Here is a 26,063-nt window from a genome sequence, read left to right as displayed (position 1 = left end):
AATAGATCTCATGGCTTCCATGCCTGACAGATCTGCACAAGCAGCACATGAGGAGGGGGTCTCCTTAGAGCAGCTGGGGACAGACAGGAGACCCAGGTGCCCCAGGTTCTCTTTTTTACTAAGACCATCTCAATGAACCGGGACATCCTAAGCTCACACCAGCACTGACTCACCAAAATGGGAAGGAGTGATGAGCATCCTCGCTGGGAGAGAGAGGTGTGGGACCAGGGTTGCAGCACCAGGGGGGCACTGGTGCTGCCCAGGGCTGTGGTGAGGCATTGCTGGGCTGACCTAGGCCATGCAGGCTGTTGGGAGGACAGAATGGTGAATGGTTTTGATGGCAGTGGGGTGACAAGTCATTCACCTTCCATGGCATTTTTACACGATATTCTGTCTCTCTTTTCATTCTGCCTGGGTTCTCAACTGCTTGTATCCCAGAGGCATACATTGCATACTGTAGAACGAGAAATGGTAAACATGGGTTTCTTCCTAGTTTTTCACTCTTTTTATTTTTTTTTTCTTTTGGCGAGCATCAACTAAAGCCACAGGGATGGGGCATTTAATTAAAGCATTGTCTTTCCCCCCGCCTTTAGGCTCTGTGGAGTCTTTTCATCCCAGTGAGGCTCAGATTTTCTGAGGAAGTAATGGGGTCACTTCCCCACAGTTATCCCTTTGCTGGGGCTGGGAAGCCTGGGAGAGGATGGGGAAATCCCAGACCTGTCCTAGGGCAGTTTCCAGACAGGAGACATATCCCAATGGGCTCTGTTTGATCGCAGCAGATTTTCCCTCTGAGACGATCCTGCCTCATGTCCCTGTCTCTCTTTAATATAATGTCCCTGAAAAATTACCTATGATTTGCTCTCAATGCATTGCAATGTCTTCCCCTGGAGGGTTCCTAGGATCTTTACACACTCTAATTAATAATAATCTTCTTTATCATCACAGTAATTTATTTATTCAGCACCATGGGGCAGGCCTGCTGTCTTGCAGATGAAAATACCCCCATATCTTTTCAGAAGTGCTGGTGGAAGATGGAAGACTTGCTTTGAAATCAAGCTCATGGCTGAGAGCCTGAGCAAGGAGACCAGCTGGTGCCGAGGCTGCAGCCAGTCTTCATCCTGCTACTGGGCTGCGTGGGGCTGAGCAGAGCTATTCCCAGGCTGCGGGAGTCTCTCTCCTAGGGGTTCAGGTGGTGATGCTCAGACACATCCCAATCATGTGAATAGAAGGAGAGATGGATAGATGGATAGATGGAAGGATGAATAGATGAAAGGATGGATGGATGAATTGTTGGAATGGATGGATGGATGGATGGACAGATGCATGATGCTCCAGGGCTTTTAACCCTGCTGTGCCCCGAGCCTCTTCTGGATGCCTCGACTCCTCTGCTGGAGCATCAGGACTGTGGGAGACTCTCTCCAAGGGTTTTGGTTGGTGATGCTCAGACACATTCCAGTCTTATGGGTGGATGGATAGATGGATGAAAAGATACACAAATGGATAGAAGGATAGATGGATAGATGAATGGACAGATGCACAGATTGATGGACTGATGAGTGGACAGAAGAATGGTGCCCCAGTGCTTTTATCCCTGCTGTGCCCCTGGCAGAGCTCCTGCTGTCCGGGTGCTGGCTGAACACAGCTGTGAAGCCTCAGCTCAGCCTTTCCCATCCACTCATGAGCAGGGAGGTGGGAGAGGAGCAGCCGATAAGCTGAGAGGTGCAGGATGGCTGGGAAGATTTATTGTGTTGTGTTTTTAATTCGCACATCGACACAATACAAACAGATGAGGTTTCAGTACAGCAGGCTCAATTAATCAGGGCTTTGACAGCTGTGAAGCTGGACATCGTTAATCCCTTTTGCAGACAGGATGGAGGGGTAATAATTACACTTCCCCCCAAAAGCAGAAAGGACTGTCCTGCTGCTGCTCCTCCTCTCCCTTCAGGAACATTTCCTGACCCTAGTCCCCAATTCTGCTATGCTACCTGTAAAAATAATTAAACTCACCCATTATTTGCAAAATAAGAAACAAAATGCATGACTCTCAAATTCTGAAAATATTCTTGGGGCTGAGGGGTTTGTTGGGCACCCACAGCCAGGCACTTTGGGGGCAAGAGTTGATCTCAGGAAACATTCCCCATGTGTCTGCAACCACAACAACAGGGTGCTACACTGCCTAGAGTGCACCATGGAGCTGTGCAGGAGATGGGGAAGCTGTGAATTCGGGATGCAGGGCAGAGGGTGATGGGACAGATATGAGGCTATCCATGGGCACAGAGACTGGACATGAGTGTCCTCACTGCAACCAGGTGAACCCCATTTTCTCTGTCCAGAGAAGGCAGCATGGCTGACTCAGCACCCATCCACCATGTCTCCAGACAATGTCATCTTCCAAGTGGGAGACATTTAAACAAGTGAAATGCCAAAGTAGCAGCGTGGTATTTAAAGGCAAAGATGCAATTACCCAAGTTCTCAGGAGAGCAAGCACACAAATGAGGGAAGTTCAGGAGAGGTTGTTTATCCTGCTCCTAATTCCATGCGCTGGGTAGGAAGGGGCTGTGCAAACACAGGGCTGAGCAGAGTGTCTCCAGAGGGGACAGGTTTGTTTGACAGTTTTCCATTAGAGCCTCTGAAAAACCTGACATTGCCTGCAGCCACGGTGATGGTGACAAGCTGTGCTCTCCATAGCATTACGCCTGACTGAAGCCTCATTTTGGTGTAAGGGATTGGTTTGCATCTGCACCCAGCAGGTGGGAGAGGAAAATAACTGGGCAAAAGGCACTTGTTAGTAGAGTGGGTTTGGGCTGAAGCTCAGAGCTGGCTTCAGATGCTGCCTCCTTAAGTTGCTCATATCAAATTTTGCATCCTCACCCTTGTCACTGGCAGCAGAATACAATGGCCAGCAGGGTGTGTTCTGGATGGAGATGGAGCTGTCTGTGTTGCTGGGGATGTTCCATGCTGAGACGTAAGAGATGGGGGAATGATACTGGCATGATGTCGGCATCACAGCCTCAGTCCACACACAGCTCTGGACACAACATCACACTCTTTTGCCTTTTTGATGAGGTTGGTGAAGCCCTACAGTGCCTGGGGGACACAGGCTCTCTCTGCCTGCTTCTTCCCGCATTTGTTGGATGCATTAGAAAGCTTCCTCTCAAAAATCCAGCCCAAACCTTTGCTCTTCTGCATCTGTCAAGAGCCTTTGGTGCTGGATAACACTAAATAATGCTAATTTTATTCCAACTGCTTCGCCTGTGCTTAAAAACATGCCTGCAGAGGAATAAAAATCAACATCAGTTGGAAGTGCCATCTTTGAGGGAGAAATGTCAGAGGCGCAGTGAAGGGATGAGACTGAAAGCTGAGAAAGATAGAGGCAGAGGAAGGAATAAGGCACTTTCAGGGGTTCCCTTTGCACTGCAGATTCCAATGCTCTGCAGATACACTGCAGAGCATTGGTCCTTGTGGCTCTCTGGCTTCACTGCCTGTTTGAGACCCCAAACCAAAAAAATCCAAACCAGAACCCAGGGACCTGCTGCCGCCTGCGGAGGGATGGACACATTTTCAGCATTGCAGGAAGATGACTGCCTGTGTGGGGAGTTCCTACCTCAACCACGGGTCAGCCTGGGGTGTTATTTTATGTGGCCGTAATCTTTTATTGAGGGCTGGGCTAAGTGGAGAGGGAGGTGAACGCGTTCCCCCTCCCTGCTGGAGGTTATCACAGAGATCATTTCCTGCCCTCTTGGGTGGGTTATGCCTGGAGTTTGTCAACTCAAATTAAGTCTCAGCTGGGTGCTCTGTGGGAGGCCAGGGCAGCGGGGTGAGCGGCTGCAGGTGGGAGCATGCAGGGAGGGGGCAAAGGGCAGGGACAAGGTGGGATAGACTGGGCAGGGGCCACGTCTGGGCCTGGGGAGGGACAGGGGAAGAGAGGGAAAAGAAGAAGAGGGAAAGTGAGAAGAAAACAGAATAAAGGGAAATAAAAAGCAAGAAAGCAAGAGAGCAAAATAAACCAGTGAAAAAGGGAAGAAGAAATGCAAGAAAAGAGAAAAAAAGAGAAAGCAGAAAAAAAGAAAAGAAAAAGAGAAAGAAGGGAAAAGGGTGGAGAGGAGAGGAGAGGAGAGGGGAGGAGAGGAGAGGAGAGGAGAGGAGAGGAGAGGAGAGGAGAGGAGAGGAGAGGAGAGGAGAGGAGAGGAGAGGGAGAGGTACAGGAAGAAAGAGAGGGAATATGGAAAGGGAATATGGAAAGGGAATATGGAAAGGGAATATGGAAAGGAAAAGGAGAGAAAAAAGAAAGAAACTGCTACTTCCTAGTCTTGAATGGACTTCTCTGAGGAGCTGGTCTGAACTTCTGCATGATTGAAGCCATTGAAATAGAAATGAGCAAACACATTGGGAAAAAAAATGTTCCCCGAATATTTGTTTGCCTAGAAGAATGAATTTGCCTGGTCTGGGTTGTGCCCTCCTGCTTGTTTGCTTTCTGCAAATATCCAACCTGTAGGTCATACTTGCACAGACACTTGGGCAGAGCCAATTGCAGCTTTGTGCACACAAATTAGCACCGTGTTGAATTGATTATTTCCAAACTGCCCCAGTCATCCTAACCACTGCTATGGGCTGCCAAGACTGGCCTCGCACTGGCTGGTTTTAGAAGTACCACAGATTTTAAAAGCATGTTAAATAATTATGACTTGCCATCTGCATCTAAGGAGTCTGCAATCCACTTCCAGACATACCTGAGGCAGGAAAATGAGAGGATAGATTTTCTTGGGGTGGAGTTTTGACCCTGTTTCTCTGCAATTGAGTGTGAGAAGTTTTTGGTGCAATGGTGTTTTGGCAGGAAGACAGGCAGAGCTCTCTGTGTTTGCAAGGCTCCTGTTGTATGCTTTGACCTGGTGTAGGGTTTTATAGGGTCAACATGATCCTGCATAGCCCTTCAGGCTGCTCTGGAAGGAAACCTCTGCCCAGTTGTAGCCAGATGTGGGGCCAGTGCAGCTCTTCTGCTTGGCCTCTGAAATGCCCTCACTGACCCTTTGTGTATCTCCATTGCTGCTAGATCCCTGCTTGGTGAACAGTGAAGTGCTGGGCACAGTAGGACCTGTCATTTCATACAGTAGAAAAATAGAATTATAGAGGTTAGAAATGACTCTAAGATCATCAAGTTCTAAGATCAACCCATCCCCACCATGCCCATTAACTATGTCCCTCAGTGTCACATCCACATTTCTTGGACACCTCCAGGGATGGTGACATCACCACCTCCCTGGGCACCCTGTGCCAATGCCTCACAAGTCTTCTGAGAAAATGTTCCTAATATCAAACCTGAACCTCCCCTGGCCCAACTTAAGACCATTACCCCTCAGCTCACATGGCAGGCACTGTCTCTCCAATGCCACAACTGTGGCACTGCTGTGTACTCCTGGTGACTTTGATCAGCTGTGGGGACAGAGTGGGTCTCTCCCAGCAGTACTTCTCCCAGTTCCCCATAGATGGGAGCAGAGGTCTCCTTTTCCTCCATATCTGACTTAGTGGAACAGAGCAGATTGTCCTGGAGCAGGGGGTTTCTGCCCATAGATGGAGGGAATATGATGTTTCACAGTCCCTGCTTGTCACTCCCTGGTTTGCCTTGGAGCAGACCCTTGCCTGATAGAGAGAGAGGATGGTCTGCACTCACACATAGGCCCATCCAAGCCATGGGCTGGTTTGTTTCTCCTGCCCACTGCCCTCTTGCACTTTCTGCAATGCTGTGCAAGCCACAGTTAATTACACTTAGTGTTTTCTAGCTTCAAAGTGGACTGCACGTATTTCCAAATTAATCCTTGCAGCACCCTCCGTGGTGAAGATGATGTGCTGCCAGCTCGACTTGCCAGCCCTCCTCCTTCTGCAGGACAGTGCTGAACTGTTCCTTTGCACCTTGCTGGCCTCATGACATAGCAGAGAGCACAAAGACATGGAGGGTTGGTCAGGATAGGGTTTGTGGAGACCCCATAATTTATCTTCTCCTGTAAATACTAGACATGGAAGATGAAGCCTGGGAAGGGGTTAAAATAAAGACTTCTGCAGCTGCAAACGAGAAGCAAGAAGCAGATCATTTTTACACAAAGCAATTTCCCTGGTAGCTCATTTTCCCACCTCCTCTCTGCTGTTACGGCAGTAATTGCATCTGGATGACAACATGGTTGCTCCTTTCTCAGTCCTGATTTTTTCTCCTGCTTTATCTTGCAGCCCTATCACAAACCCCACTGATGAAGATATCATGTGGTGCAGCCAGTGGCTTCCTCACAGGGTACGGCAGTGGAGGACATTAGAAACAACTTTATGGGACACGGACCCGGATGCCTGCACTCCTATATCTCCTGCACGAACCCTCTGCTTCAGCTTGACAAGGGCCATTTACCTTCAGGCTCTTGAGAAAAGCAGAGTTGAATGTTGGCTTTGGGGAATGCTGAGGGGATCCTGGCTCTCCCCAGCCTGGCAGAGTTCTCTTCTATCCCTCTGCCTTTTTCCCTGCATGTTCTGGAGCTCTGGAACAGCCCCCCCTTGGCCCCTTGGGCTCATTACAGGGACTTAGCGGTGCCCTCTTGACACTTATAACAGGAGCACATGCCTTCAGAAAGCCAGGCCCTGGCCATATCCCCTGTCTTTCCTTCCCCTGCTCTCACAGCCCTCCCATGGAGGGCTGTAAATCTGGCTGGAGCTGCATTATTTCCAGACCGACCCTGTATCGTGTTTCCCCTGCCACCAGCTAAAGTGTCACCCCTTCCCTCTGGCCCCTGTTGTTCCCCCTCCTTCCTGCCCCCCATTGTTGCCTGCTATTTTCTTCTGCTCGCTTCCCAGGCACTGGGGTCCTTGACAGGCACAGGCCTGGGAACTATGATTTGGGTACTCCACATGCCTGCACTACCCTTCCATCAGGGATTTTTGGGGGGATGCTCCATGCCCAGGGTTTGTATGGGAGTGATGCTCACACTGTGCTTTTTCTTCCCCACAACAGAGCACATCCAGAAAAATCACTGCAACTCAAACATTCCCCTAAGTCCTTGTCCTCTGTCACCCAGGGTCACGTGCTGTATGTCTCAGGATGCCAAGTCCCCTGTTCCCTCCTGAACAGCCTGCCCTACTCATTGCTGTATGGCAATCAGCTTCATTGGGACCTCCTTATCCCTCCCCTTCAGCAGAACTTTGTTGGCAGAAAGCAGAGCAGCTACTCACTCCTCGCACCCGCTGTGCTCCTGGTGCCCAGGGAAAGCAGCCCTTACTTGGAGGACCTCAAAGGGTCATTGCTCATTAGCCCCACCAGAGAGTTTTCTGGCAATTAATTTTGAATGGATAGAAAAATTCTCCACCTAACTCCACTTACTTCAGAAGAGGTCTCCAAAGCCTTTGCTCAACCTCTTGATGTTTCTAATCATTATCTCTTACATTCCTTTGGCAGCTTTAGAGACCAAAGCCAAGGAAGAAATAGGGAATAGTTATTATTTCATTTGGGTTAAGCAGTACTGCTTGGCATCCTGCTCCTCTGGGGCATAATCATCAGCATATCTGAATGGGGAACATCTGCCCTCACCACCCGCTTGTGCCCTGTAGGAAGCTCAGGGGAGAAGAAAGAGGTGAGGCTGTCAGTGCATCCTGTTTCTCTCTCCCCAAAGTTTTATTTCCTAGGGACATCTGCATAAAAAGAGGATCTTTGTTTCTGCAGGTTGTGCCAGCTCCCACTGTCAGTCCCCATCTGGAAGCACAATCCTTTCCCTGCAGATGCATTTTGGACCACAGGTGGTTGGATTTTGGAGAGCATCCCTGACTCCCCCACCCACTTCCCATCTCCCAGGGATGTTCTGTTTTGCCCTCAATGCATCTTGGAGCACTAATGGGAGATGCTGGGGTGGTGTCTGGTCTCACATGCCACATTACTCAAGCCTCAGTTTCCCTGTGCAGGGTTGTACAGGTGTGCACCAGCTTCAGAGAGTGGTTGTGTGGATTAATTACCACCTACAATGTTATTTGACTGACAGATGCACAAACAAAGAAAGCAATTTGCACAGCGCTCATAGGGAATGAGATGTTAAATTAGTCTCACAGCAAACACCATGTAACCATACATCAAACCAGACTGATGTGGGGACAAGTAGTGTTCCAGCAGCCCAGTCACCTCCAGACCCACTGTCTGTGTTGGCCAAAGGGAGAATTTTTACAACTTGGCTGGTTAAAACTCATTCCCCTATTTATTTCCCTTTATTTATTAAATCATGCGTGAACATCCACTTCTTTTTCTTCTTTTTTTCCCTCTTCTTCTTTACCCTTTTTTCTTCTTTTTCTTTTTCTCTTCTTCTTTTCCCACTTTTTTCTTCTTTTCTTCTTCTTCTTCCTCTTCTCTTTTTCCCCTTCCTCTTTTCTTTTCTTATTTTTCTTCTTTTTTTTCTTCTCTCTCTCTCTCTCTCTCTCTCTCTCTCTCTCTCTTTTTTATCTGAGATAAGAAAAAAAGAGAGAGAGCTGGTACAGATTTTCAAAGAATACTCTTTGGTAAAAATATCCATTAAAAAAAAAAAAAGAAAAGGCATTCTTACACTTAGCCCTCTACCAATACAAATTCTTCTGACAAAAGAAAAATTTCCCATAGAAATCTCTCTCTCTTTTTCTTTCCTTTCCTTTCCTTTTCTTCTCTTTCTTTTTTTTTTTTTTTTTTTATTTTTGGTTGTCAAGAGGCATATTTTGTCCCATCTGTTCATAAAAATAATATTAAAATGAAAAACATCTTGTGGAGCTGCAAGAGCCCTCAGTCTTCACGGTCAGTGCTGTGAAGAGGGAGGGAAACAGCACGGGTACATTCCTTGGGGAAGACAACCCTGAGGATAAACTCTGAGGATTGCTCTGCTATTGGATTTTTTCGGAAATCTTCTGTCCTCAAAGTCACCTCTTTGAACTCAGCGCGGGCTGAGGGTGCTGCGCCAGGAGCTGTGTGTTCGGGTGCACTGCACCTGCTGGGTGGAAGCTTGGAGCAAAACCTTGGGCTGCTCCATCCGAACACTCCCAGTCACCCCCAAAGCTCTGGAAACGAGGAGAGATGCTCCACCTGCTGGCACTCGTTGTATTGCCTAGGGGGGAAAGTAAGCCTCCGGAGCAGCACGCTTGCGAGCGAAACCCTTCCCAGGGTTTTGCAGTGGGAATTCAGTCACAGGGAAGCAATAAATGTGGAGCCCCAAGGTCGTGCTTCAAAGCAGTGCGGGGTTGTCAATCAAAAACCTAGGAGAAGGCTGCAGTGGAAAGTGCATTTTGAATGAATGGAGTTCCTCCCTCAGCATTTGTGAGTGCAGCTGGTTTCAGACTGCGTTCCCCCCTCCCCCCCCCCCTTGTTGGAAATGCCAAACTGTTGAAAGCAAAACAGCTTGTGAAAATGAGAGGATTTTGAGGGAACTTCATTCTCACAGAAAGAAAAAGGGAGGAAGCGGTCAAAACTTCAAAATGCTTGTGCATAATACACTGTAATGTATGTAAAATAATTTAATAGTAATGGCTAATCAAAATCAGGACAAAACATTTTGATTTTAACCAACTGTGCTGAGGAACTCAGAACGATTCAATTCCAGCAGGGAGAGCTCAGCCTTTGTTTTGCTCCGTTTCAGACCTAGGGCTGTTTTCTGCAATGACAATCCTCAGTGCCGGCGACACCAAGGATGGGCACACAACCATGACCGTCTCCATTCTCCTTTCAAATGCACTGCTTGCAAGTCGTGAGCAGATCAGAGATAGCGAGCGCCTATCTCAGAGCACAGCTGAGGGAAGATAGGCCGGCTTTTATGATTAATTACTCATTAATTCATTTACATTAAAAGAAACATTGCTTTCTGTTTCCTCATTGTGGGCTTTCTTCTGTTTGCTGATTGAGCATGGCAATGAATACGTTTAGGCAAATGGGCTTTCAAAGTGTCATTGTGAAAAGGAAACTTGAGCCTTGCAAATGTAACTTTCATTCTGTTGCTTTTTTGGTGGCTAGTGGTGGTGGTTCTTTTTTTACTCCTCCTACTCCTGATTGAACTACATGCCATTCTTAGCACGAACGTGTGAGCTGCCATGCTTTCATAGAGTGCCAGAAGCTATGGGGGTGGCGGGGGGGAAATCCTCTCCCACTCATTCCAAGGAGAACTTGGAGACCCTTGCATTCCAGAAGGATCCATCATCTTCTGAAGAGAGGAACTTTCTCTTCATTAGGCTGCTGGGAATGTCTGCAGCTGGGTCATGAGCTTATTTACAGTAGTTAACAAGTACTTAGTAAGCTTTTACACAGGACAAGCATAGTCAGGGAGAAGTTCAGAGTTAGCCTAGGGGTTAGGGTTAGAGTAGAGTTAGGGTTAAGGTTAGGATTATGGTTTGGGTTGCTGTTAGGGTTTATGATTAAGGATAAGAAGGGGGTTGCCTGGTTCTCCTTGTGCCACCGTTCCCACAACTTCAGTCCTTCCTCCACCAGTTCTTTGTCTTACTGGGCCAGCTCAGTTTCCTGCTCCCTGCAGCAAGGAAATAGAATTTTTTGTGTCCACATTCAGAAGTCTCCAGCAAAGTCATCTGCATCTGAGATGGCTTCCCTTATTGTCAGTGAGACAAAATTGCTGTTTGTTATTCTGTGGCAGGATTTCTCCTCGCCAGCTCCAAGATAAGGCCCCATCTTGGGAGCAGTTCCCCTAAGCTCATAACAGCATGAGAGCACTGTGCTGGAGAAGCTGGGGTCCAGAGGCAGCTGGTTGGACCTCAAGGTCACAGGCAGGGCTGCTGCCAGCCCAATCTCTCCCACCATTCCCACACACCATCCAGGCCCACCTCAGCAGGCAGTACCCACCCCCTGTGTCCCTTGCTTCAGCTCTCCAGTTTCTTTTTATTGCTCTTCACATCTACTACAGTTTATTTGGGTCTGAATGTGATAAACTGCACATTTGGGCTTTTTTTAAAAGCCAAATATTTGTGGAAAGTAATACTTAGCCAGAACCATACTCCATCCTTAACACAAATCTAATCCAGATATAAACCAAACAGCAGAACCACAATTGCTCTTAATACTCACCGTGTTTCCAGCGTCAGAGCTTTCATCACGGAGAGGAGGTGTCAGAACTGGGCTTCCCAGTTCTCCCCTCGCACTGATCCCTTCATGCCCCCATCCTCCCCACTACAACCAGGTTTTGCAATAAAACCAAACTGTCTTTGTGGGAAGACTCAGAGATGATAAGTGATGGAGGTGACTGTGTTTTCAAAGAGGATTAATCTATTAATTGAATTTAGTCTATTAATTAATTTTGATTTGGTCTATTAATTTTCAGGCTTGGTACTGATAATCTTTTTTTTATCCCCCTCTTTCTCTCTAAAGGTTTCCTTTTGCTTCTGCCTACTGAGCCCCAGCGATGCTCCTGGGCTAAGCGGTGCAAATGCGATTTGCAATTCCAGGAGTTCCTGCTGGAGCTCAGAAAGCAGTGCTAATCCACTGGGGTGATTAACTAAGTGGCTCTGCTTCAGCAAGGGAGCTGGAAGGACACTGATGTAGTGACAGCTCCAGGACCTTTCTGCCAGTCCCAGATTTCCCCAGTCCAACCCATATTACAGGAAAGGACACTGCTGGAGCAGGTAGGTTGGCCAGGTGACACAGGTCAACCCTACTAGATGCCACAGGGTCTCTTTGTTGTCCAGCACAGAGAGAAGAGGTTACAGAGATACCACAATGTCGGGATACTTCATGCCTTCCCCCATGCCTCTCAATGTGTTTTGTTTCCATGGAGTCCCATCACGTGATAAAGTCTTGCCTTTAACTGGAACTCTGTCTGGAAGACTTCTCCATCTTCATTCCATGTTCTGGTCTCCTCCTGAACTTGAGCTGAGCTCATTTCCAAAGTCAGGAACAGTCACTATGAAAACTCATTGCTCGTTCAGTTTTCCAGTACTTCACACAGCCTCACTGAACCTTCATCTCGGAAAGACACTACAAAAGTCTCACAAAGGATGATTAGATGTGTGGATAAGTCCCTTTTTGAATAATACTCAAGTAACTTTTGGCCATAGTCTGGGACAAAGATGTCTGAAGAATACCTGTCAGGAGAGATGGGAAGAGGCAGGAAGCAAAGTGAGAAGCAGAGGCCGCAAGAGATTGCAGGTAAGTGTTACAAATAAGAGGTGCTTCCTTGTGCAAGGTGTGTTAGACTTGTTGGGGTGGTTGGTGTACAAGAGTGTGGATTCTAAAAGTTTGCAAAGGTTTAAGGAGGCACTGGAGAAATGAAATAAAAGAAAATGTTCTTAGGGTTTGTAACTAATTGCAGTTGTGGCTTGGGATGACTCCCAGCTATATGAGGTGAAGCAGGTGTTGGAAGTATTTACTGCAGTGTGCTTGCCTTGATCTTACAGGCTGCATCGGATGGCAGGAGATAGGTGCTTGCACCTACCCAGTGTGCTCTTCCTGCTCTTTGTAAGACTGTGTCCCCTTGTACTGATGCAGCCCCAATAGTGTGGGTGACTGTGCAGTAGAGATGGAGCTGGCGTCCATCAGACATTGGTTACTTTCATATGCACAGCTGGGGATAAGACCATGTTTGGGTGAATGGAGTGGGATATCTGCTGGCTCTGGGATCCAGTCCATATACTGGATCACTGTGCATGGAACACTGCAAACGGCGCCCCTCTGGTCTGGGTTGTTGGGCTGCACGCTGCCATGACACTGTACTTGTAGCTGCCATCTCACCTGCCTGGCCCCAGCATGGAGCTCCTGATGTTCAATGGAGCATGGCCTCTCTGTGTCAGCTGCTCCCACACTTTTCCTGGGGAAGCACTTTGCTCTCACCCCTCTATTTCCCAGACTGGACTTCCACCCCACACCTTCCTTCATTGCCAGCTGTGAGTGATTCAATTTAGCCACCTTCATACAGTTGAATGCTGATGTGCCTGTGATGTACAGAGCATGCAGTCCCCAATGAAATCCTCTTCAGGTGTTTTCAGAGACCTGAGGAGCAAAGCAGCCGCAGATCACAGAACAGATGCTTTCTTCTCCTCCTTTTTAGGCTTCAGAGGACAGAGGAATTTCTGAGGGCTCCTCCAACCAGTAACAAGTGTTTGAGCTGAAAAGGCAGGCAGAAATCAGAGCTCTGAAGGTGAGGTCTCTGCATATTCATAGGAGAATATCAACCCCACTCCAGGAGTCTGTCTTGCCTTTTTGGGGACTAAACAGTGAGCTCACTGCAATGGAATTCATTGCAATGGCATTCATTGCAATAGGATTCATTGCCAGGAGCTGCAGAAAAGCAGGCTGTCCTCTGTGTGCCCAGGAACCCAATGGGGAGCATGGGGATGCCCTCTCATTGTCCCTGCAGTCCATGGCTGGTCTGGAAGAACTGCTGCACGCTACAAGGAGACAATGTGGTGATGCCTGCAAGGTATCAGCCTTTGGTTGCACTTTTGCCTTAGGTGGTGCGTTGTCCTCTACCTGAGCTTGGAGGAGTACAGGGAAGAGTCTTTCTTGTTTCCCAGAGTCTGGACAGGATGCCGTCCAGAGAGACCTGGCCAGGCTGAGCGCTGCGCCCAGGGGAACCTCGTGAGGCTCAGCACATCCAAGCGCGAGGCGTCGCACCCGGGTCGTGGCAACCCCCGCTGCCAGTACGAGCCGGGGGACGTAGGGACAGAGCACGGCCCTGCCGGAAAGGACCTGGGGGTGCCGGGGGATGGCAGCCGGGCGTGAGCCAGCAGTGTGCCCTGCGGCCCAGGCAGCCGGCCGGATCCTGGGCTGCACCCGAAGCAGCGCGGCCAGCGGGGCGAGGGAGGGGATCCTGCCCCTCTGCTCTGCGCTGTGACACCGCACCTGGAGCGCTGCGTCCACAGCTGGAGTGCTCAGCACAGCAGAGACGGGGGCCTGTTGTGCTCCATCCCTGCAGGCAGTCAAGGTCAGGCTGGAGGGGCTTTGAGTGACCTGATTAGGCTCGGAGAATCCTTAAGAGTTGGAAGGGATCTTTTAAGGTAATCTAGTCCAACTCCAATGAGCAGGGACATCCACAGCTAGATCAGGTTGCTCAGATCCTGATTCAGCCTTGGCTTCCACCACATCTCTAGGCAACTTGTTCCAGTTCTTTACCACCCTCACTGTAAAAGACTGTTTCCTTATGTCTAACCTAAATCTCCCCTCTTTAAACTTGAAACCATTTCCCCTTGTTTTATCACAACAGGATCTGCTAAAGAGTCTGATTGAACTGTAGATGTATCTGTTCATTGCACATGCTCATTTCCACACGTCTCCTCAACAAACTGCAGATCCATACAGTAAGAGCTGCTTTGTACCTGGGGGTGCACTCTTGTGGTGGCTGGAGAGGTCCAGGAGACACCCAGGTGCTGATGCTGGAACAGCTGCAGGAATCAGAGGGAACATGCAGCACCAATGAGAACTGGTGACAATTAGTACTAACCACGACAAACTGTAATCACTGAATTGTTCTGGAATAATTATGCTTTGATAACAACATTACACTTTCTATTTTCTTTATTGCTGTTCCTGTTAAATGTAATTACCATGCAAATTGCACAGTGTAAGCAAGCCCAGGTGATTAACGGGGCCATGGAGGCCTTGGGAGCAGACTGAGGTGACTGCTAGTACATATTTCTGCTTGCTTTCTTGTCTGTCCATAACTGCCCATGGGAGACATCCTCACATGATAAAGGGATGCAGTGAGGTCTGTTTAGAAGAGTGAGGATGGGAGACTGGGAGAGAGGTTGCTCCAGGCTGATTAACAGGGCTGGGGCAAGCTCTGATGTAAAGAATTCTGGTGTGGTGCAAACCCAGGTCTGATTGCTCATAGTTGATCTATATGAGATTGCCCCTGTCTGAAGGATTTCTCTACAATCCATGAGTACTGGCTAATACAGTGCCTATCCTGTGCCCCCATCATAGTGCCTGCATGCCCACTGAGCTTTGTGTGAACCTGCATTATGTGGTTCATCTTCCAGTTCCCACCCTGCATCCACCTGCACAGGTAGCAGATAGAGAGGATGCCCTTTTCTTTCTTCTTTCCTGTCTCATCAGCACAGAGGCTTGTGAAGGACATGAGCAGGATGGCAGGGGAGGTTCTGCTAAGCATAATAAAGTGGAGGAGGATGACAGGAACTGCTGAACAGAGTCCCCAGGAGAGTACTGGGAGCATCATTACCTGAGTCAGTGAAAAAGCTGCTGAGCACATCTGCGGTGGGGAAGGACGATGCCCAATGGGACAAGGACAGCTCCTTGTGCTGTGAGGTGGGATGCTCAGCATGGGAGCTGCTCAGTGTTCACCCTTGGCATGCTCTCTTCCAACTTCTTGTCTGCCTTCTCCTGAGCTTATAGACATGGCTTCTTTCAAACCTGTATTAGTGACTCCCTGCATCTAACCTTGGTCTCATTTCTCTTGAAACACTGGCACTGCTCACCCAGAGGTGGATACTAGTAGGTGGATGCTAGTAGGTGCCCCTGCTCATTGCAGGGGAGTTGGACCAGGTGACCTTTAAAGGTCCTTTCCAATTCAAGTGATTCTATGATTCTGTGAACTAGGACCGTCACCTGTTTACTAGTCTGGGATTTTGCAGTGAATTGGTGCCATGGTCTTCCATGGTCTGCTATAAACCAAATCAGATCCATTAATCATCCCAGGGCTGCAAGAGGGACAAGGACAGGCTAGGAGGAGACATGCCTTTCCTCTTCTTCACTGGTTCTCAGAAAGATGCTAGGTAGCCTCTTCCCTCAGCACCAAAGTGAAAACAGCCTCTCAAGAGCCCTGTGCCTCCTGGAGCAGCCATGAGACCTTGCTAATTACAGGGCTTTCAGCTTCTCAGATGAAATTTTCTTTCTATATGTACATGTATACGTACATATGTGCACTGAGTTTATTATTATTACCATGCCAGACAATCCTTCTTCATTATGCGTTGGAATTTGCTTTCGATGCTTCCAGTCAGATCTTTAACATTATTTAAACACAGTGGGTTTGGAAGAGCTTTTGCTATTTGTAATGCAGACCAGATTTTGCTGGGGTAGAAGAACAGAGCAGCTCTCCTTCCCAAGCAAGGAGCCGCCTCCTCATCTGCTGGAACCAGGAAGTCCTTTCTTCAGCTCATCCAAAACCCCAGCAAAAGGAGGACAGAGGATGAGTCCCCATATCCCCCCACTGGCACTGCAGAATGGTGATGAGCACAGCTGGCGGTGCTCCCATGCTGGGATACATGTTGAGCAGGCTCTGCCTCTCCCTTGGTATCCTTGTGCGTCACAGCACAGGAGGATGTAGGAGTGCATCTGGCGTGCCTTTGTGCTCAGCACAGCTGGGCTGCACGTCTGCTCGCTTGGAATACCCATCCACACTATGTGGCCCAGCTGCTGTAGTAGGAGCTCACTTCTCAGGGACCCAATAGGTCAGAGGCATCTCAGCCAGATCCCCACCCAGATGCGTGGCACACTGGTCTTGAAGCAGGGAGATTTTTTGGTTACCTCCATCCCAGCATCACTTAATGTGAGTTCTGTGGAAGGCAATATCAGTGCAGAAGGTGCTCTTTTCTGATGTCTTTGAGAGGGATTCAAAGGAAGGAAGAAAAGAGAAGGAAGGAAAGAGAATATAAAAGATGAAGAAAGAGACAGAGCGAAAGCGAAAAAAAGAAGAGAAAGATAGATAAAGACAGATGTACTGAAAAAGAGAAGAATAGCATTCAAATTCTCTCACCTGCTGAAAAACACACAATTTGGGTGTCAGAATAACATTTCTTCCAGAAAGTGAAAAAAAAAATCCATTAGTAGACCTCCCCACTACAGAAAATACCAGAGAGATGAGAACAAACCGCCATCTTGCAGAGGTGCTCAGGTGCAAGGGAGAGCATTTGAAGATGAAATAAAATATTGGCACTAGAACAAACATGTATAAATGGACCATGAATAAATATAAGCTGGAGATGAGAGAAAACTACCCAACCAACGAGAGTCCTGGAACGGCTTTCTGCAGAGCAGTGATGGGGAGAGAGAGATTAAAGAGAATGCAGAGTGGGCCTCAAGTCTAAATGAGCATTTTGCCTTGTTTTTTTGATAAGACCAGCGCTGCTGCCCATGGGAACGAAGGCATGAAGCATAATTAGAAGTGAGGGTATGGAAATTATCACAGCCCGTCTGGTAGCAAAGCTTGAAGAGCGCAATGCTCTGAGCTCAGTGGGTCTGGGCAACTCCGTTCTGGTGAACCGGGGCTTGGCTGGTGGGAAATTCAGGCATATCCCAGGGCACTGGACGTGGTGGCGTGGGATGGGATTGACCAGGTTGCAACTGAACTGGGGCTGGAAACTCACACCATTTCCCACCCATGAGTGCATTGAGGCTCTGAGGGATTGCTGGTGTTGGGGGTCAGGCAGGAGATGCTGAAAGGGGTGGAGGTGCAGCCCTGGAAGCTGGTGAGACCACTGGAATTACAAGCCCCATGTTAGAACCTGGGGTTTGCAGAGCTGGAGGTGTCCTCAGCAGTCCCTGCTCCTCCACCTTTCTAAACCACTGCCTCCCTTGGCATCATCAGTCGAGAGAGCTGCCATCCACTTGAGGCTCTCTCCTTCTTCTTGTCCTGATTATTATGATCATTACTGTCTCATTTCAAGCTGTAAATCAGAAATATTGTGCCTCGTATTTTTCCTCCCCAGGGAACGCATAACTAGGGGTGAGATTGGCTCTGAAGTTCAGTGCTGTTCTGCTGAAAAACTGCCTTGACAAATCGAAACTGTCTCACTTTTTAGAAGAAGTTTTGATTGGAATCAATCTTTCCTTTTTTTTTTTTTTCTCTTTTTTTCTTTTTTTTTTTTTTTATGAGCATAAAAAGGGAGTAGTTAAAAGTAAGATTTATTCCAAATTCATCTTATCAGCTCTGAGACATTCAATTTTGTAATCAATTCCCACAGGGGCTCCACCAAGAAGCCCATATTCAGAATCAATCTTGTATTTCATTAGGTTATTTCTGGTGTTAAAAAATAAGATTGATTCTTACTTTATGTTATAGCGCTACAGCAATTTATTTTTTAATGATATGAGGTAAGAATCAATCTCTGGCTTCTTCCTTTTTTTTTTTTTTTTTTTTTCTTTTTTTTTCTTTTTTCCCCCTTCCTACATCCTGCTTTTCCTGCATTGCTTTCGTTAGAGCTGAGAGACTTCAGCAGCTTCTGAAGGATTTTCACATTATTCTTGTGCAAATATAGATCCTGCTGGAGTCAGCCCACTGCTCAGGGGAACTGGCTGCCCAGAGAGCTGTGGTGCCCCATCCCTGGAGGTGCTCAAGGCTGGGCTGGATGGGGCTCTGGGCAGCTTGAGCTGATGGGGGGCAAACAGCCCACGGCAGGGGGTTGGGGCTGGGTGGGCTTTGAGGTCTTTTCCAATCTAAGCCATTCCACAATTCTGTGATCTGCAGAGCACCAAGAGGCCTGGCGCATGGTATGCTCTGCCCTATCCTGGGATTTTTGTAGCATTCTTCTGGAATCTGTTGCTGGCATCATTTCCCATTGTCCCAAACCCCTTCCTGCCAGAGTGCAAAGTGCAGACCCTAGTAGGGCTCTGCTGCCCATCTTTTGGAGGGCTCTTGTGCCCCATCAGCTCCCATCACTCACCTCTGTGCCCAACAGCGCTGGTTGTTAGCCATTCCTGTAATTGCAATGACAATAATTATGCACGACTAAATTAATCCGTAACAATTTATAATGAGTTGTGAGTCATCACAAGTGATTCAGAGGTTATTCAAACAAGCACAGGTGCTTTTCATGGGTAGCTGGAAATTACCTCGCCTGCGGCACCAAGGCTTGCGTGCATGTGGGATTTCAGTGTGCTGTCATTTGACTGATCTAAGAGATTTGGGAATAGGCAATAGGACTATTTGAAGGCTCAGAATTCTCTTCTGTTTCCCTTTGTGCCTACAAACAAGCCACAGGTTTCCAGAAATGAGGGGAATAAGACACTGGAATAACTGACCCAGGAGGTAGGCCATCAATTGAAGCTACCTGAACTCAGGAAAATCTCCTATGAGGAGTCCTGCTGGCCTCAGTGTTTCAAGACCAATAGGGCAGCCAGACTTCACCTTCCAAGGGTGCACATCTGTCCTGTGCCGTAGTGCAGCCAGCCTTCTACCCCCACCACTGGAGCGCTCTGTGTTCCCTGTTGGAGCTCTTATTAACAATCACAGAATCATAGAATTGTTTGAGTTTGAAGGACCCTTAAAGGTCACCTGGTCTACTTCATTGCCATGAACAGAAACACCTACAGCTTGATCAGGTGCTAAGAGCTTGGTCCAACCTGACCTTAGATGTCTCTTAGATGTATATCAGGCACCCACTGGAACCTGTTTCACTGCTTCACTAACATGAGGTAACCAAGATCTTAGCACTCAGCAGGAGTGAAATGTTGTCTTGTAGTCATCCAGCAGAACCCAGGTGCTCCCCAAACTGAGGTGCAGGTCTCCAGCCAGACAAGTGGAGCTGGGTGTCTGGAATTGGTTGCCTTTCATGTTCTAGGCTCAGTGGAGGGGATCCTTTTGCTTTCAAACAGTTGGAAGCAGCATACATTGTTGGGACCTTCCCTTGCTCCTTGTTTCTCCTAGGGTTACTGGCCCCCAGGTACAGTCATGCAGTGGATACATAGATGCAATCTGCCAAGTGCCGTGGCTTGTCTGCAGTAAGAAGGATGGAGGCATGAGGCGTGTATGTTGGAAGGGTCCTTTACAGTGGGGAAAATGCTGAGTCTTATCACATTTCTGGATTTCTGAACCTAGCATAGCAGGGCTGGGAGATGAAGGAAACAACAGCAGCTGCAGGTGCTTGGAAGCTGCACACCTCTATGTGTGGTTTGACAGGTCTATACGAAGCAGGGACCCTTCCACCTCACACTCATATCCCTGTACATATCATGGTGCCCATCTCCTGTTTCCTCTCTCTCCATCTTCCTGCTTCTCTGCCTGTCTCCTCATCCATGTCACCTGCTCGTCTCTATCTTTGTCACTGTGTACATATCTGTCTGTCTGTTGCTCTGTTACTCTTCAAAGGCCCCAAGTTCATTTGATTTCATTATCATTTCCTATCTCTTGAGCCCTATCTCTTTGTTTTTTCCCCTTTTCTCATTATAATTTACATGCAGCTTGGGCACATGCTGGAAATGAAATGTGAATTTGATAAAGCAGCCATGGCTCTCACTCCCAGTCATGGCCTGAAAGCCCCAAACGCCTTGGAGAAAAGCAGACTCTTTTTCTTTTTTTCTTTTTTTTCATAAAGGGGGAAAAAAATTGATTTTTTTTTCCATTGCACTGACACAGAATGAAATTCTTCCAGCAATTACCAGGAGATAATGGCCTGAAATTAAACAGTCCTATCTCACTCTCTAACTATAGGACTTTTTATTTTTTCAAGCTATTGAATACCAAGTGAATAGTAATCAGGCAGGCATTAGGCATTCATACTCAAGCTACCTGGGACATGAAAGTACATACATTTGGCAGAGCTCCTTTTATTGTTTGTTATTAACTGCAAATCGCCAAGATCCACAGCTCTCTATGCAAATGGAGAGACACATCAGCATCGTGCTATGTTGCAAAATCAGCTATAGGTACAGATATAGCTGTAGGTATAACAAAGGTTGTCTCACTCGTGGGCACACGTGAGTGATTTAGAACCTGCCTTGCACCACACAGATGAAGGAACAGGAGATAGTCTGGAGGCTGTTCTGGCTAGAGTGGAAACTTACTGGATGTCCCAGTCCCAGTCGCTCTGCAAGTGGTGACATCTCTTTTCTTGCAGTCGCAGGGCTCTGGTACGGCCATGGAGGTGACACGTAGTGTCTGAACAGAGCCTGGCAGAGCGGGAGCCAGCACATCGCTTCCTGCTGAGCCAATCTCACTCAAATTACCCACGAGAGCTCAGCAAAAGTGTAATTGAGCTGCCCTGATTTAGACGCAATTTGATGCTCCAGGGGAAGGGAAGAAATCCAGGGAGGTGGAGCACAGCTCCTAAAACTAACAAAGAGTGAAATGAGGAGATGAGATGGAGCATCTTGCCCCCTGTCCTGCTGCCCTTGCGTAGCAGGACTTCTACAAAAGGTTCACAAGGAGAAGCAGAGGGCAGCAATACATCTGGCTGGGAGGGAGCACCTTCACCATGGATTGTCCAAGAAGCTGGAGGAGGAGGTGAAGGTTGGGGATGCTCTGCTCCAAATCATTGTGTTACTCTCACCTGAACTCCTTCTGCTTCAGAAATGTTTCTGTAAGAACCCTTAAAAATTACTGAAAATCTCTCCTTCAATATCTACATGAAGCAGGACATTTTCTTTGCCTGGAAATATCTTCATTCCGTAATACCTGTCAATTCATATTCACAGCTGCTAATCAAAACTGCGAGGGAAATCACATCAGGTATTCCCAAACTCACCAGCTGACGTGGTCCATTTCCAAGTGAGTGGGACTGACACCAGATTTCAGTTCCCACGTGTGGCTTTTTTTCCTGAGGTGAAATGGGGAGATGAGCATCTCAAGAAGTTGTTCTGGGCATGGTGGGGGACACATGGGAGAACTCCAGAAGCTTTCTGTGACCTGACTGAGGACGCTTGGAGGCAAGCAGGGGAATTTTCCCCCTAGCAAGAGCAGGGAGCCCTGCAGAAGGGTTAACAAGATAACAGGGAGCAGCAGACTCAGGGCTATAATTTATTTAAGCTTTCAAAAGGCTTTTGATAAAGTCCCTCATAGGAGGCTATTAAGGAAACTTGGTAACCACAGGATGAGAGGAAAGCCAAGGCACGAATTAGAAGCAAGATAAGGTGGGGCAGGAAGGGAAGGTGCAAACGTCCAGTTCTCAGCAGGCTGAAAGGTTAATAGTGGAGAGCCCCAAGGTCACCGGTGAAACTGTGTGGTTTGATGCATTTGTTAATGCATGCACAGCAGGGATGGGACCAATGTGAGTTACTGTGGTGAGTCCTGATGAAGGTGAGTGGGGTGAGATGGAGCAGGAGCCAGTGGGTAGGGGGAAGATGGGTCAGGTGTGGGCGATGTTACCCCACATCAGGGCTGGTACCCACAATGGGAGCCAGCTCATGTCCAGTGCAGGGATGAATGATAAGGGTCATGTGAAAACACCACCAAAAGAAAATACACATTGCTTTGTGTCTGTGGGACTGATGTGTGACAGCTGAAGCAGTTCCCAAAGATCCAGTGATACCCACCGGTGCAGACAGCATTTGTTGGGTGGCACCTCCTGCTCCCCAGCAGGCAGGACTGCAGTGCTGAGCACTGTGCAAAAGCCAAGTTTGTGAATTTAAATATTCACCCGAGGGATGAGTGAGGTCCAAAGGAGAGGTCTGAGAAAACTCTGATGAGCATAAAGAGGAATATTGGCTATTGACTCAGTGAATATTATCCATCCTGTGCAAACAGCCCTGTGGAGCAAACAATCTGCGGGCACCTGATTAAACAGTGTTTATGATCACCGGCAGAGAATGTCTTTTTAATCACTTTTGCAGGAGGTAATGCAGATTTATGTGTGTTCTTTTTTTCTTTATTCTTTTTTCTTTTTTTCTTTTTTCTTTTTTCTTTCTTTCTTTTTTTCTTTCTTTCTTTTTTTTTCCTGGGCACCACCATCTTGAAGAACTTTCTTATATGAGAATAAGCTTGGAAAAGTTTGGAAACTGGAAGATTTTGATCTTTTCCAAGAAAGAAAGGAAAGATTGCAGGCTTCAAAATGGCTCTTCTTTTTAAAGAATGACTTAAATGTAGGTTGAAAGGAAACTAGAAAGAAAAAATCCAAACCGATGGAATCCATTCTGAAACAATTAATTTACATTTCCAGAATTATATAATCATGGAATTGAGTTGGAAGAGACCCTTAAAGGCCGTCTAGTCCAACTCTCAGTGAACAGGACATCCACAGCTAGGCCAGGGTGCTGTCAGATGGTGTGTTTTCCAATATTCTCATGAAGTAAAACAACTTTTAGTCAATTTTCCTCTCTTTTTCTTTACTTTAGAAAAGTAATGTTTGGAAAAATGGTGAGACTTTTGGTCAGAAAATCTTGGAGAGAAAATTGCTCCTCTTTCCAATCTATGTAAGGATGACCCATGTGAGGAGGAATTAAACTGCAGCACTAATCTCAGTCCTGGGGTTTCCTAATTGTGATCTCCACATTTCTGCACACTTTTAATGGATTTTCCTAGGCTGATTATACAATTATTTCACCATGCATGTGTAAAACTAGGCGTTCAAAGTCAACTATAAATGAAAATTGCAGTTGTTAAATCACTGGGGTGGCTAACTTGCTGGCTGCAAGACAAAACTGGCACTCACTAATTGGCCTGTAAACAAAGATGGAGGGAAAATGCTGTGATACATCTCTGGCATCCACTGGGCACCATCCAACAGTGAAGGAAACGTCTGGAAAGCAAAAGTCACTTGAAAGACCCTCTCCTGCCAAGGTCGTCAAGTTGCCTAAGCTGCCATGGTGGCCCAAGGGGACCATCTGGAAGGCTGAGCTGTGCACAAACTTCTTCTCCTCTCCCAGGTCATTTGCTGCCTGCAAAGTTAATTATCCATTAGGAAAACAAACAAGCAAGGCCATCTCCCTGCCCAAGGTGACTTCAGAGGATAGAGGAGCCCTTCCTACCTGCTATGCTGGGTCTGATGGCAGGAAGATGATGAAAACCCGATCCGTGCCCACAGCATTGCTGGCAACAATTGTACAATAAAAGCAGATATATGAGGGAAAAAAACATCCAAGGGATGAACTTTCCAGCTCCGCTGTTTATCTAGCTTAAGATGAGACAGTTTGAGGCTTTGCAGCCTTTTTGAATCCTAGCATTTGTCTTTGCTTTTCCCCTCTTCTTCTTCATCCTCGCCCTCATTAGAGATTGACAGGAGGATAGAAACGAACAATAAGTCCTTCACATGTCTTTGCCACCTTGTGGATGCTGCAGCATTTTGCAGAGCATGGTGGCAGAGAGCAGGAGGAGGTGAGCTGTGTTTGCTGCACCCTTCACAGTTCTGTCGCCGTGTACTTGGCCTTCCCCACTCCTCACAGGAGAGGCATGAGCTGGGCAGATAAGGGCAGTTCAGCCCTTTCTGCTGCATGGGCCTCGCAGCCTGACAGTCCACAGTGGTTTGCACAGACTCCATCCCCTCCTCTGGAGAGTCCTCTATACACTGTTTTAAATTCTGAACCAGAACAAGGTCAAAGTATCCAAACCTGCCAGGGAAAAGCAGAGTTATTGTCTTCCACCAGGCAAGCATTATGTTAAGTGGAAACCAGTGTTGCAGCTATATTTAGTTGTATCTCTGTAACTTGTGATGGCAGTCCCCATGAAACTTGATTGAAGACTGGAGCATCATTGTCCTTGGGCTCTGGAGAGCACTCCCTCCAGCTTCCTTCCAGCAGGAGAGGCAAAGGCAGAGCCATGAGCTGGGATAAAAGCAGGTAACACAGAGGTAACACAGACTTCAACTCTCTTGGCTGATTCTGGAAGAACTATTTTATGGACATCATGCAGACAGGGAATTGGAGAGGACCATGCAATGCTTTACAGGCTGTTCCCTGCCATGGGGCAGATGCAGCTCTACTGAAGCCAAGCACGTGATTCTCACATCATCCCACAGACCTCAGGCAACATTTCACATGAAGCTTTTTTCTTTAAGCCTCAACAAAATATTCTTTGTATAGGAGAAAAAGTTAAAAGGAAGATAAAAATCACATTTACCGAAGAGCACTGTCCTATCCTTGATTTGAATTCCCAGATATATGAGTTCCCCATTGCTCCATGGCCTTCTTCAGATACTGCTGATAAATACTGCAAAGTCCTTCCATCAGGACCACCTGCTATACTGCACTGTTATCCATCTGCAGCAACATCTGAGCATTGATGGAGGACAGCTTGGGTCTGTTCCTGTCTGAGCATCCCAGATTGCCCCTCATCCCCCAGACCTTCACCCAAATTAGCACTGCACCATCAGTGGCAAGCCAAAATCACAATTTAGAATCACAGAATCATAGAATCACAGAATATCTTGAGTTGAAAGGAAACCACAAAGATCACCAAATCCAGCTCCTGGCTCCACGCAGAACCACTCAAGTATCAAAACCTATGTCTGTGAACATCATTCAAACATTTCTTAAGCTCTAGCAGCCTGGGGCCTTGGGGAGCCTGTTCCATGCCCACACACCCTCTGCTGAAGGTACAGACTCCTTCCTCCTCATTCAATTCTCATAAGGTCATTATCTTGCCCTATGGAGATGTGTATGCCTTGCTAGTCCTTCCCATGGTTCTATTGCCAGGACATAGGTGGTACCTAACGCAACTGGGTCCCTGTGCCCCATGTTTAGACAACTCAACCATCTTTCAACTCCTGCAGCTCCTTCAGGCATCAGCTTTGGTGTTTCGTCCCTGGGTTCATGAGAGCTGTTGCTAATGAGTGCATGTGTAAGGTGAGGGAAAATTAGTTTTAGTTCAGCTACAGGTTTAAGGGGGAATTTACTCTGGATGAATTTCAGTGATACCAGCATGGGTTGAAAACAGCAGAAAGTTATAAAGCAAACTCCATGCCTCATCTGGTTTTTGCATTGCTCAGCAAGGTAGCAGTCCCATTTAACATATTTATTAATGATGTGGAAGGAGAAGTAAACAGCTTGTTAATTACATTCTCCTGCCTCGGTTGGGAGGCATTGCGAATGCCTGCACAGATTGGGTAATAATAGAAAGAGACACCAGAGATGTTAGAAAGACAGGAAGGAAAGAAAATGAAATTCCTATTGGGCTCAGACAAAGTGCAAAATTATCCAGGGTTGGGGAACATGGCAGGAACTATGTGCTAGTTCTAAAAAAAGAGCTGTGGCCAGCATAAAAGAGAGGGATTTTAGTGCAGGCAAAGATGTGGAGGTGCTCTTAGGAGGGATGGCATGTGGCAGTGGGGAGGGAATTGTCCCCATCCCTTTGTTGTGCTACCAGAGACGGTGATGAACTGATGCTACCTCAAATAAGAGTTACAAATATGATCAGAGGCCCTGGGGAGAAGAGAGGAAATCTAAAACGTGCCTGCCTACGTCAAGCTTGATGAAATGAAATGCAAGG

Source organism: Tympanuchus pallidicinctus, unplaced genomic scaffold (assembly GCF_026119805.1).
Source record: "Tympanuchus pallidicinctus isolate F22 unplaced genomic scaffold, pur_lepc_1.0 scaffold9, whole genome shotgun sequence".
Lineage (NCBI taxonomy): Eukaryota > Metazoa > Chordata > Aves > Galliformes > Phasianidae > Tympanuchus > Tympanuchus pallidicinctus.
Note: the sequence above shows the minus strand (reverse complement) of the source record.